The following is a 13771-nucleotide window of genomic DNA, read 5'->3' as shown; positions in this document are numbered from 1 at the left end:
GGGCTTCCGGTTGTTTCAGATCACGGGCTTATAGATTTTCCCAATCTGTTCGCCCTAAAGCGCGTTCGCTCTAGTTTCCGTTCGAGCTAGGTCCGTTCGCTCGCCATTGACGCCGTTCGCACTGGATCCATTCGCCTTTTTTATATGGGGTTAATTTATTTATATACATGTATTTTTTGTGTACTCTGATCAATTTAAACATTATAAACAGTGGCGGATCCAGCGCCGGGCGCGCCCCCCCCCCCCCCCCCCCCCCGTTTGATTTTTTTTTTTTTTTTTTGTGGATGATTTTTTTCTGATCATATAAAGTCATGCTTTACTTTAATATTAAATTCAATTTGTAAAATGAAAAATACAAAGATTTATAATTTGTAGGCATATTCATGTAGAAGTGTTATTTCATTCGATATAGTTTAGTAATAAAAAAAAAAATAGGAACGGCTCAACTTGTGTACGAGTGGACTTCTTGTGTAAGACTCGGTTTATGTAGTACATAATATTCACAGAATAATTACTCTTCTATTACTTATTCCTGTGTCGAGTGCTACTGCTGAACGAGGAAACTCAGCAATAAAACGTATTAAATCGTCCCAGAGAAGTACTATGGGACAGGACCGGTTAAACGCCCTTACTCTTCTCCAAATTCACAGAGATATTCCCCTAGACTACAAGAAAATTGTCGACATCTTCATTAACAAAAACTCAAGAAGAATGGTGTCTAACAATCCATTTAAATAAAACAGCTATAATTGTGTACGATATTTTGAAGTATTTCTTGTTTTTATTTATTTTAATTATTTACGACCGACAAACTCATTGGTGCAAATTTTCTCCTGGACAATTATGACAAATAACAATATTATTGAGTAAAATTGCAAAAGCCTACAAAATGAACAAAATTTAGTTAAAAGTCTTATCCCAGATACAATGAAATAAATACTTCTTATTTGTAAGAGCTCAATTGAAACTTTCTGCAGCTTTTGTTACTTCAAAATTAAATGCCTCATAACATTTTGGTAACATTTCTAGTGACTAAAATGACGGAAAAATAAGTAAAAATTGGCCCTCCAGACAACATGATTTTGCCTTTCAAAATATCTAGATTTCAGGAGCTTCCGGGGGCTTCGCCCCCTGGACCCCCACCAGGGCTTCGCCCTGGACCCACGGGGGGCCTCAAGGCGGCCCCAGACCGCCGGCCTTTAACTGCGCCCCCCCCCCCCCCGTTTTCAAATTCCTGGATCCGCCACTGATAAAGATATAAATTTTATAATAAATGAAAACAATACGGCCATTTTCACATAATAATCACCGTTACATTATGTCGATTCGAAAACTTGTGAATCGATTTATTTATTTTTTATTAATGTTACTACATTTTAGTTTCTTCTGTTTTTATTTTGTAATTATTTTAAATTTTACCTTATAATATAACCATATCAAATTATGAAATTTGTAGTGACTAAAGGAGATCTTGTGATCTTAAATATTAATTACTGGTATATGATAATTAAATATCATTAAATTAGTAATTATATAAATATAACTATAATTTGTAAATAATGTGCTTGTAATAAAGTTGGGAATAAATTGCACATTATTTTCAACCTAAATAACTTATCTGTTATCCCTTCATCAAGCCTTCACAATGATTTTCATCTATAATGCTGTAGTTTGTACATACTGTACATAAGTATTTTCTCATGACTGTATTTTATTAGTAATGAGATGAAGTTCATTGTCATTGATAATTTAAATCCACTATATAAGTATTATTTCCCCTTATAGAATAGATATAAACAAAATGCATATGGATTTATAATTTATTCAATAGTTGGCTTTATAATCATGAATGAACATCAAACATACACTACAAACATTTTTCTGCAATTATCGCTACCTTCATAACTTGCATGAATCACCAAAAAAAGCATTTTATTATTTATATTAACATCTTTCTTTTAACTTTAATAAATTGATTACGAAAGCAAGTAAAATTTACTAAATTATTATTTATGTACATAAGCACGTTAGCTAGAAGAAACAGCCAAATCGTCTCCTGTGAGACTTTGAGTCTGACATCATCATGATTATTTTGTGCAGTCCGTGATATTTCTTAGGTCACTGTAGGTTTTGACCAATCGATAAACAGGGCGATGATTTCTAATAAAAATACACTACCTGTGAAAGAAATACAATTGAAATCTCTGAAAGGGAATATATCCAAGACATCTTCATTAAACAATTATATCCCTTTAAACTCATCAAATTTTCAAAACAATTTTCTTACGGAGATTTGTAATGGGAAATGTTTACATCTTTTCTCCATTCGGAATACACTCGGAATACATCGCGCAATTTTTTAACATTATTATCCGGGCTTATTAATGGCTGATGCAATGCAAAATCTCCGGTAGACTTTCAATTTTTGGATGTGTATTGAAACCTGAAGCGGTAGAGGGGGCGTTTCAAAACAGATAATCTGGACATTTTTCATATTAGTGGATGAACGTATTTACTATTATTGAAATATCAAGCAAGAAGTGGTGGAAGCAAAAACTCCGGACAGTGTATAGATGTAAATATAAATAAATACAGCAAGCACTATAGAATACACATATAACTAAAATAATCACTGTTCAACACACTGATCAACACATTTCAAAAGTCAGTCATCACATCGCATTATATATTAAAACAGTTCGATCACTCGGTGTTGACGGACGGGCTGCAACAGGACGATATCGCTGGCAGAAAGTGACTGGTGGTCTAAGCTTCTTCCATGTACTCATCCCAGGTTTTCTGGATACTTTTCTCTAGGGCAGTGTATATCCGGTTAGTCTCCCTCTCCAAGTCCGCAGATCGCACAGCAACAACAACCACCTCTGCTTCCTGTCGCAACTGAGCACCAACTTGTAGAAAGAGACGTACACCCCTGTGCCTGGCCAATGTGTTCAGTCGGTTGTGCCAACCTGAAAAAAGGGATTATTAATTAATAATGGTGCATCACAAAATTACATCACTTTATTTATATCATTGGAAAATATAATTGACATGATTAGATATTCTATGTATAACAAACACATTTTGTACTGTCATGTCACTTAGCAACGCATTACAAATTGGTACTTACATGCACGAAAATCATGCGCGTACAGTTCGCCTTAGAATTCACGTTATTCCTATATCTCAAAGCAGTGATGTTTTCTTTAAAATTAAGACATACTGTATAACAAAATAAATAGTGCCTGTTTGGGAGGATAACAGTTGAAATTGACACCCCTCGAAAACCATTGTCAACCTCCGCTTCGCGTCGGTTGACAATGGTTTTCGAGGGGTGTCAATTTCAACTGTTACACTCCCAAACAGGCACTATTTATATAATAATACATGTAGCTGATCCTATACAAAAAAATCTGTTTCCTCCTATATATTCTTATACATTGCACTTATAATCATGTCCCTTTTCTAACAGTGTGATTTATAGTCATATCACATTCAGCATTGCAGTTCTCAAAAAGACCCTTAACAATTGTTTATATACAGGATATAAACCTACATCAAACTAAGAACCCCTTGTGAGGCACAATAACCGCCCAGGGGCCAAAGATTCAACAATTTTAAAGAATCAGCAAAATATAAAAATGCTATAAGTACTATAAGTACTCTCTCTTAACGATGCACAGATCTCTATATCTAATCAGTATGCACTCTCTATCTACTCTCCCTATCAATCTATTCTCACTTTCTAGTTGTGAACATGAGGACGACTCAACAAGACATACAGCTAAGGTAAAATATTCTCATCGTTATATTCCACCCTAAATGTCTGAGCTTAAAATAATATCAGCAAATTGTCAGGGTCTGCATAATTTTAAGAAAAGGAAAGATGTTTTACAATACTATAAACAATTAGAATGTAATATTTTATGCTTACAAGATACTCACTTTACTATTGATATGGAAACAGACATACGTAATGAATGGGGATACGATGTTTATTTTGATTCATTTACCTCTCAGTCTAGAGGTATAGCAATATTTATAAATAATAATTTTGAGCACAAAGTCCATAATACAGTAAATGACAATTCTGGTAATTTCCTTGCCCTTGATATTGAATTGAGTAATATACGTGTAAGTTTAGCGGTTATATATGGCCCTAATGAAGATAATCCTGGTTTTTATAACATGGTATCAGAAGCTATAAATAATTTTAAGAATGATAATATCATTTTAGTTGGGGATTTTAATCTTGTATTAAACCCAGACAAAGACTATCACAACTATAAGCATATCAATAATGCCAAAGCTAGGGACAAACTGTTGGAAATAAACTCTCACCACAACCTATCAGATATATTCAGAGAACTTCACCCTGAAAAACTAAGATATACATGGCGCAAACCTCGCCCATTCAAACAGGCACGTTTAGATTTTTTTTGGTTTCAAATTCTCTGCTATGGTACAAGAAAGTGATATTTTATCAAGTTACAAGTCTGACCATTCTCCAGTTTTATTAACTCTCAAAATTGGAAACTTTACTCATGGAAAAGGTCTATGGAAATTTAATAATTCCTTGTTGCATGATTCAGATTACATTAAAACCATTAATACCATAATCATGCAAATCAAAGAAAATTATGCATTGCCCGTATATAGTAGAAATGGCATTTCCACTATATCTGACTCTGAAATACAATTTACAATTAATGATCAGCTTTTCCTTGAAACTCTTTTAATGGAAATTAGGGGCAAAACCATATCTTATTCAAGCTTTATAAAAAAAAGAAATAATGAAAAAGAAAAAAAAATAGTAACAGAAATGAATAGATTAGAAGAAAACTATGAACAAAATATAGGTCTGATTAATGAAAAAAAAAAAAGGAATTGGAAAATTTAAGAAATCATAGGCTTATAGGCAGTATGGTGAGATCTAGAGCTAAATGGGCAGATGAAGGAGAAAAACCTACAAATTATTTTCTGAATTTAGAAAATCGACATTATACAAATAAAATAATACCAAAACTAATAATAGAGGAAGAGAATTTGAAAGAAATAACAAACCAAAGGGAAATTTTGAATGAAATTGAAAGTTTTTATAAGAATTTATATAATAAAAATGATGAAAACTTTGACTATAATCTAAATGAAATTTTAACAAACATTGAAATAAAAACACTTAATAATAAACAAAGAGACTCCTTAGAAGGTGAAATTTCCTTTAAGGTATACGTTTACTCAGAATGAAAAAAAATTCCACTGATGATAATGAAAAACCATCTATTGTGTGTTAAAGACCTATCATGGTAGTGCTATTTTTCACTTTCAAAAAAGTAGGTCAATGACCTACTTTTTGAGATAATGGCCATTGACTATTTCTTTAAATTCTAAGAAAAGTCCCTAAAACTTTTTGAGTATCATTGAATTTTTCTTAATTGTGAAAATAATACAAATTGCTAAACTCTTTTAAAAATTAAATACAGTTTATGAATATCAGTGACACTAAACAGACACAAAGCATTAAGTTTTCATTCACAATTTTTTATGAATATTCCAGTCCGAATTTCCTCTATCAGTATTCAAATTCCTTACCTTTTTTGATTCAATTTTACAAAAAACTGAATGATGATAATACTAAAACATTAATAGCATTAAACTAGGTATATTGACCCTACTCTGCATGCATAAAAGTTATATGAGGTCAATGATCAAAATTTTGAGATATGGTGTATTTTATCGTTTTTAAGCAGTTTTCAATATTTTTGTAGTGTGTGCCATTCGAATATCTAAACAAAATAGTGAGATAAAACCAGCAGAAAATGTGCAAAATTATGTTGACTAAAAGATAAAATCTTCACTTTGAATATGACAGTACTACCAAAAATATTTCAGTGAAAAATAAAATCTGAAAATTTTACTCCGAATTTCCTCTGTTTTGCTAAAAGTAAAACTTGGTTTGAGCCTAATTGCATAATATAGTAAAAATACTAAATGGTTTGTCAATAATATTTCATTTCATGAAAACTTTTAGTGTTTAGAACAAATTTTACTCATGACATTGAACTTTATAACAATCCGAATTTTAGAACTCAAACCCTGAGTAAACAACGTCCTTAAAGAAGCTACAACAGTTGTGAAAAATATGGCAAATAATAAGAGTCCAGGTAGTGATGGATTTACAACAGAATTCTAATATGTTTTACGGTGTGACCGTTGGGGCGAGCAGAGCATGTGATCAAACAATGAATTATAATAAATTAATAAAATAAAATTAACAACGTGAAATTTGAATGCCAAAAAATAAAACATACCTATTTTTCAGTAAATTTTCATTAGGGCCTATTCATAGTTTATGAGATTTGTTATAATTTATTTATTTATATGTAGAACAATAGTTTAATCTCAGATACAATGTTGTAAATAATAAAGATTTTAATATATAAATATTCATTGCACTGCATCTCCTCTTTTAAAGTGATTGTGATTATGATTGATTGATTGATTTCCCCCTTTTTTTTTGCAGTAGACATTTTTTCTTAAACTTACATATAAAACTTGACTCATCATAGAGCTCCCCCCATGCTAAAATTTTTTTCATTTTTGTCAATTTATACATAGAAAATCGACTTACCATGGATTTGCCCCTCCACTTAAAAAAAAAATAATTACTGTTTAATTTTATTTTTAATTTACGCTTAAAAATATTTGCTTATCATGTTAAAAGAACATGGTGTTGTCCCCCCCCCCCCCCCCCCCCCCCCGCATGTAATAAATGGAAGTGAAAATAAAGAAACAATTGAACTGCTAAAGAGCTGAAGGATTAGAATTTTCATGATTTATTTTTCTTTTTGCTTGCAAAGATATTTTGGATGAGGCTGCCATCCACCCACCCACCCCCTTTAAAAAAAGGCGCTGCTACGTATAACGTTACGTTTCAGGAAATTACCGTAAATATAGTGAATAAAATATTTTTTTGAGCATTCATCCAAATTAGTGCAATTTACAACTGTTTCCTGTATCTGAAGAAATGTCCTTATTCGTCAGCTGTTCTTTATCTTAGCCTTTGCAAGATTTTAAGAGGATTTTGGTCATTTCAACAGATTTATAATAACTTCAATTAGAGTAATTTCCCCTTATCAGTGCTTATTGTGACGTCAAAGCTGACGTTGGTTAAGTGTCGCCTTACTCTTTAAAACTCCCCTGAGAAATAAAAGTATGCGAAGTATACTGTTTTATTTACTTAAAAAGCATGATGTTCTTAAAATTACACATCTTATAAGCTTTCCAAAGGTTTAACTTTGATTCTCGGGAGAACGTGATGTTGGAACGTGAGGTTGGAAACCATTGGTACTATGAATTGTGGGTCAAAATTTACTGACTCCGAAAAAATATATCGGATCAATGTGTAAACGTTTGTGACGTCACACGATTATTTTTGATTGAAAGTGTACTGAGGTGAACTTTAGAGGTAACATTGACTGTATGTCGCTTACATCGTTATTGTTTTTACTGTCTAAATTTGTCTTGCTGATTCTCGTGAGAGTGTGAAGTGATAAAAATTACCATGATTACAGGGAACTACTGGGACGATTAAAACGATGCATTACTGGTCCGATTTACTGACGCCAAAAAAATCCGTTGAATGAATGTGCAACTAGTCCGAATTTTCTATTCACACACGCCTTGCCGGTAGAGCTCGCTTCGCGCCGGCGCTGCGCGCCGGCGAGCTGCGCTCGCTATAAAGTTTTTTGGAACAAGATAGGACATTTCGTGGTTCGATCTCTAAATTATGGGTACAAAGTTCGGGAACTCTCAGTCACACAGAAACAAGGAATTATTACCTGTATCCCAAAAGATGGTAAAAGTAAATTTTTTTTTTTAAAATTGGAGACCAATAACACTATTAAACGTTGCTTATAAAATAGGTTCTGGATGTATTGCTCAGAGAATTAAAAATATGCTTGATACTATTATTAGTCCCGATCAAACAGGTTTCATACCAGGGAGATATATAGGGTGAAAATACTAGACTGATATATGATCTTATGCAATATACAGAGGAAAATGACATCCCTGGTGTATTGTTAATGATTGATTTTGAAAAAGCCTTTGATACTGTTTCCTGGAAATTTATTCACAAATGTTTAGATTTTTTAAACTTTGGAGTATCCATTCAATCTTGGATATCTACTTTTCAATGTAATATAGAATCATCGGTCACACAAGCTGGATATCTTTCAAAATTTTTCAAACCTAGTAGAGGATGTCGCCAAGGCGACCCGATCTCTCCTTATTTATTCCTACTGTGTGCAGAAATTTTGGCCTATAAGATAAAAAGTAATAAGAATATACAAGGAATAGTAATAGATGATACTGAATATCTTATATCTCAATATGCTGACGACACTGTACTAATTTTAAATGGCTCAGAAAAATCCCTCAAAACAACTATTGATGAATTGAATAATTTTAATACAATCTCTGGACTCAAGATTAATTTATCGAAAACACAATTAGTCTGGATAGGCAGCAAAAAATATTCTACTGAAAAATTATGTCATGAAATGAATTTTCATTGGACAACACAATTTAAATTACTAGGCATCCAATTTGACGTAGATCTAGCAAATATTCCAAAACTCAATTATGATAAAAAGTTAGTTAAAATTAAAGAAATCATCAATCAGTGGAACAAAAGACATACAACTCCTATTGGTAGGATTACTTTGATCAAATCTCTTATTATATCACAAATGAATCATTTGTTTATTTCACTTCCAACACCATCAAGTAAATTTATTAAAGACTTAAATGAAATATTGTTTAATTTTCTTTGGAAATCTAAGGTGGACAAAATAAAAAGAAAACAAATTACACAAGAATACTCAGATGGTGGTCTCAAAATGATTGAAATAAATAATTACATCCAAAGTCTAAAGTCATCCTGGATCAGAAGATTGATAAATAGCCCAAATTCAAAATGGAATATATTATTAAATAAATCAATTAATACGGACATAGTGCTGAAGACTGGGCCAGACTTCATAGCCTGTATATTAACTAATTTAGTTAGAAACTCCTTTTGGAAGGATACATTTATTGCTTTCAAAAATATACAAGATAGAATGAAATTACTTACATGGCATGAATTTATTACACAACCCATATGGTACAATAAGAATATTACAATGGGGGGGAAATCAATTTTCTTTATTGATTGGTTCAATAAGAATATTGTTTATATCAATGATTTGCTGGATGAAAATGGGTCCTTTTTAAGTTTACAAGACCTTCAAAGTAAGTTTGATGTCAAGTCAAACTTCCTTACTTATCTTGGTTTACAAAAATCTATTTTAACTAGTTTACATTATCATGGAATCTCAAAAGAAGATGATAACCAAGGCCTTTTATACCTTTCCACATTAAATTATTTTGCTCACCTCGAAAAGGATCTAAGATTATGTATAATATTCTAAACATGGAAAATGTCACATCTTTCAATAAATCAAAATGGGGATTATTTTTTATGTTGTCAGACTTACAGTGGAAAACCATATACCAGTTACCTTTTGTCAACATTAAAAGTACCAAATTACAATGGCTGCAATTTAGAATTAATCACCACATTCTAACAACTAATAAATATCTATTTAAAATAGGAAAGGAATGTAGTAAGTTGTGTAACTTTTGTAAACAACATGATGAGACAATTTTTCATGTACTATGGGAGTGTCCTAATGTTCAAGAACTCTTTCAGCAATTTTTTGAATTCTGTCAATCAAAGAGAATTACAATCCAAAGAGATCCTTTAATTTTTATATTCGGGCTACACTCTGACCCTATTTCTACAGACATTTATTCTATCTTCTTGGTTATGAAATCCTATATCTATAGGAAAAGATGTCTTAATGAAGCACTAACAATTCATGAATTACTTATATATATTAAAACACATATATCAACTCTAAGATATATAGCTATCCGAAATTGCAGATTAGATGATTTTTATAAGAGATGGGAAACTTGGCTTTTTCTTCTTAATAGACTTCACTAAACAATTATAGCAGACTCTGACTATATAGAGATGATATAAAACTATAAATCAATTACTTACTCATGTTCAACAACCAATTCTCTCTCTCTCTCTCTCTCTCTCTCTTTCTCTCTCTCTCTCTCTCAAGAAAATTTTTTGTTTTGAAGTGATATTTTCTCAAAGCTGTTATCACTTTATTGTATACAAATGCATTTGATTGTTCAACTTCAAATAAAAAAAAAAAAAAAAAAAAAAATATATATATAAAAATGCTTGCATATACTTATATGCATATATAATAACATTTCAGTTTTTGTGAATAATTAAAATATTTTCCTTTGTACAACTGAATCCCTAATGTGGCCCCACACTACTTCTAAAGATTGTGGTTTGAACAAATTTGAATCTGCACTATCTGAAGTTAATTGCTTTCACTAAAGTTACAGCTTTTTTATACAATTTTTTTTTTAGTAAAGTATTTAAAAATATTTTTCTATATATACCTACATAAAAATTTCCAGAAAGGGGTGCCTAGAAACGGGTTGACTAATTGACATCATGGCGGAAATGACATCATGGCGGAAAGTGTAGGGCGAGTTAGCCATCAGTTTTGACCAGCTACTTTAAATCTGACAACTTTGGATTAGAATATGCATGCATGTGGATAATAATGCATGACCTAGCGTGTTTCATTTTCATACATTTTCATACCACGACAGATGGTATTATTAAACATTAATGAACCGATAATTGTATTCTACGTCTATATGCAAGTACTGTCAATCGCAACTTTTCGGGTAGTTGCGATTGCTATACTGTATGGATAAATGATGTATGCATAAAACGGGAAAGTTTAATTGGGATGTCCCCTCCCCCCACTCCAGATTGATTTTCATTTATCTGAAATTCTTATTTGCAACAGAAATAGAAATTATATTGAAAATTGACCTAAAGAACCAAATTTAGAGATAGATGGGTATAGTCCACTAATGCATTTTCCATAGGCGGTAATGTTAACGTTATGGTTCATAGCTCCAGCCCTAATTTTCGTTCAGCAACCAGGGACCTCTTGAATGAAAGCTCATCAAATTGTCTCTTTCCTGTTAAAATTTCGTGGTTTGAAGTCAGATTCGTTTTCCGGCAAAATGCGTCTGTATTGAAGAACTCTGAAAATGAAAGTAAAAGTAGGGAATTTCTCAGTTTTGGAAAGGGTGTACATCAAACAATCTCATTTCTTTTCTTCAAATGATAATTCAATTTTGACACTTGTTTTTAAAATTGCAAATCCTCTTCTCTGACATGTGTCAAGCATTCTGATTTAAAATGTCCTAATAAATGTATATACACTCTGCAAGTACAGGGACTATTTTGCTTAAAGGCACTGCTTTGTTGTCTTACCGATTCTAAAAATATTTAGAGGGATATACCCAATATAAAACAGTCACTGTGGTTATTTACAACTCTTAGCTTATATATTCACTCTAGACACTATACAGAACCATGATTCCAAATTTGGAAAAATTCAATACATAATTATGGATTTTGCAGCATTGATACACATGCATGAAATTTGAAGAAACAGTCCAGTCATAATTTACCTAAACAACATATAGCTCATTGGCACTCAATGCTCTTCAAATTGCATAAATTGAGGAAACTTTAATTTTAAGGATTAAAATACATGTAAAACATAAACATTCAATATTTTACCAAATTTATTTTGTTCATATTCTTATGAAAAAGCTCAATTATGTCTGATTTTATAAAAAAAAATTGCCGTAAAAATCATGAGTTTTTTCTTTAGTTACAAAAAAGAATTGTTTTCAAACACCCACAAAAGGTAAAATAGAAAAGTATAGGAATTTCCCTATCCATCAAGATATTACATGTAGGTATTGGTTTATAAATAATAGAGTTATATGACTCTATAATGTGAGGCCCTCAATTCAGTTTTTGCTCCATTTTGATGCTAGCTTGAGATTACCTCACCTTTGACGTGATAATGACGTCATAGTGATGAGTTGTTTTTACTCATATAAGTGTAATATTTGCTGAACTTTTATTTAAGCCAAATTTCGGAACAAATGCACCATGACTTAATAACTCAATAAATATATGTCATAGGGAAAAGAAACTTGCTAATAAGGATTTTTACTTTTACTCTTGTATATTGTTACCATGGTAACAAATTTGACAAGAATAGAATTCCTGGGTCCCCCGCCGGTCAAGCAGTATACTAGTATCGAGTCTATCGACCAAGGCTGATTTAGGAACTTGACCAAGGTATTAGTGGTATAAACATTTGGTGTAAATTTAATGAAAATCCGTCAAAATTTGTAGGCATGAGAGCGCTTACAAGGTCAATTTTTGGATTAAACGGAGTCATTATTGTGGTCAAAGTCCCATAACTCCAACAAAAAGTATCGACCAATGCTGATTTTCGAACTTAACCAAAGTATTAGTGATATAAACATTTGGTGTAAATTTAATGAAAATCCGTCAAAATTTGTAGGCATGAGAGCACTTACAAGGTCAATTTTTTGATAAAACGGAGTCATTATTGTGGTCAAAGTCCCATAACTCCAACAAAAAGTATCGACCAATGCTGATGTTCGAACTTAACCAAGGTATTAGTGGTATAAACATTTGGTATAAATTTAATGAAAATCCGTCAAAATTTGTAGGCATGAGAGTGCTTACAAAAAAGTGTGACGGACGGACGCACGGACCCACGGACGGACGCCCGGCGTTTCTATGTCCCCGCTCCGCGTTGCGGTGGGGGACAACAAAAATTATCAAAAGACATATCCTGTGGAAGAGAGTCTACATTTAACTAAAGTTCAAAATCCAGAAGAACAAGAAATACCCACTAAGTCTGTGAAATATGTATAATCAATGTAAAGTTTCCCATTATCTAATATTCTAAACTATAATACTGGCCAGTGTAAATAGTTTTTACAAGTTCCTTCTTTTAAACTTGGACGAGTGTAGTAACAAAAATAAATTTTACTTACATCAAGTGTGGCTCATTGTTGTGTTTTATTCTTTGAAGAAATTCCATTTCAATTTACATGTTATCTAAAATGAAATGTTTTGAATTAAATTCTACATTATCAAACACTATCCCCAACATTTGCAATTCCATGTCAAAGCAGCCATATGTTGAGAGAGAGAGAGAGAGAGAGAGAGAGACAGAGACAGACAGAGACAGACAGACAGACACAGACAGACAGACAGACAGACAGAGACACAGAGAGAATTAGAGAGAGGGGGAAATATACAGAAATGAGAAGATGTACAAAAGAAAAATACACGTTTATTTTAATAATTGCAAATAAACAAGAAATATGCCTTACCAGCATGGAGCTCAATATATATTGGGTATAGCCCACTAATGCATTCTTTTCATCCAGCCTTCGGCATATCGGAGTATCAAGTAGCATTATTTCCTGGCTATTATGCTCGGGATCGCCCTTCAAAAAAAGCTACCTGGAAGTGACGTCACATACCGTATAAATAGTGCTTCCATTGTGATAAACACTCATATTTTTTCTGGCGACATCGGGACATGAGCCCTTGTCGGTTATATGGTTATTGCGGTGTTAATAAATTTTCTAAGACGTGGTCTTAGTTGCAAGGTTTGTAAAGCCTTTGAAAACGAATTAAATCTACCAATGACGAAGTCTTGGTTTGAAAGGATTGATAATCCGTGTATTTGTTGAATGCACGATTAGAACA

General features: G+C 32.2%; 1 long non-coding RNA gene across 1 annotated transcript; it reads right to left on the bottom strand.

The window, feature by feature from the left end:
- Positions 1–1819: 1819 nt before the first annotated feature.
- LOC128157903 (uncharacterized) lies at positions 1820–13475 on the bottom strand. The gene is made up of 5 exons (XR_008239882.1): positions 13390–13475; positions 13048–13111; positions 10982–11199; positions 3131–3204; positions 1820–2969 (listed from the first exon to the last, which is right to left on the bottom strand). It is a non-coding gene; the product is annotated as an uncharacterized LOC128157903 (long non-coding RNA).
- Positions 13476–13771: the final 296 nt, after the last annotated feature.

Source organism: Crassostrea angulata, chromosome 8, assembly GCF_025612915.1.
Source record: "Crassostrea angulata isolate pt1a10 chromosome 8, ASM2561291v2, whole genome shotgun sequence".
NCBI lineage: Eukaryota > Metazoa > Mollusca > Bivalvia > Ostreida > Ostreidae > Magallana > Magallana angulata.
The sequence above is the reverse complement of the archived record's forward strand: the minus strand, read 5'-3'. Positions and strand labels throughout refer to the sequence as shown.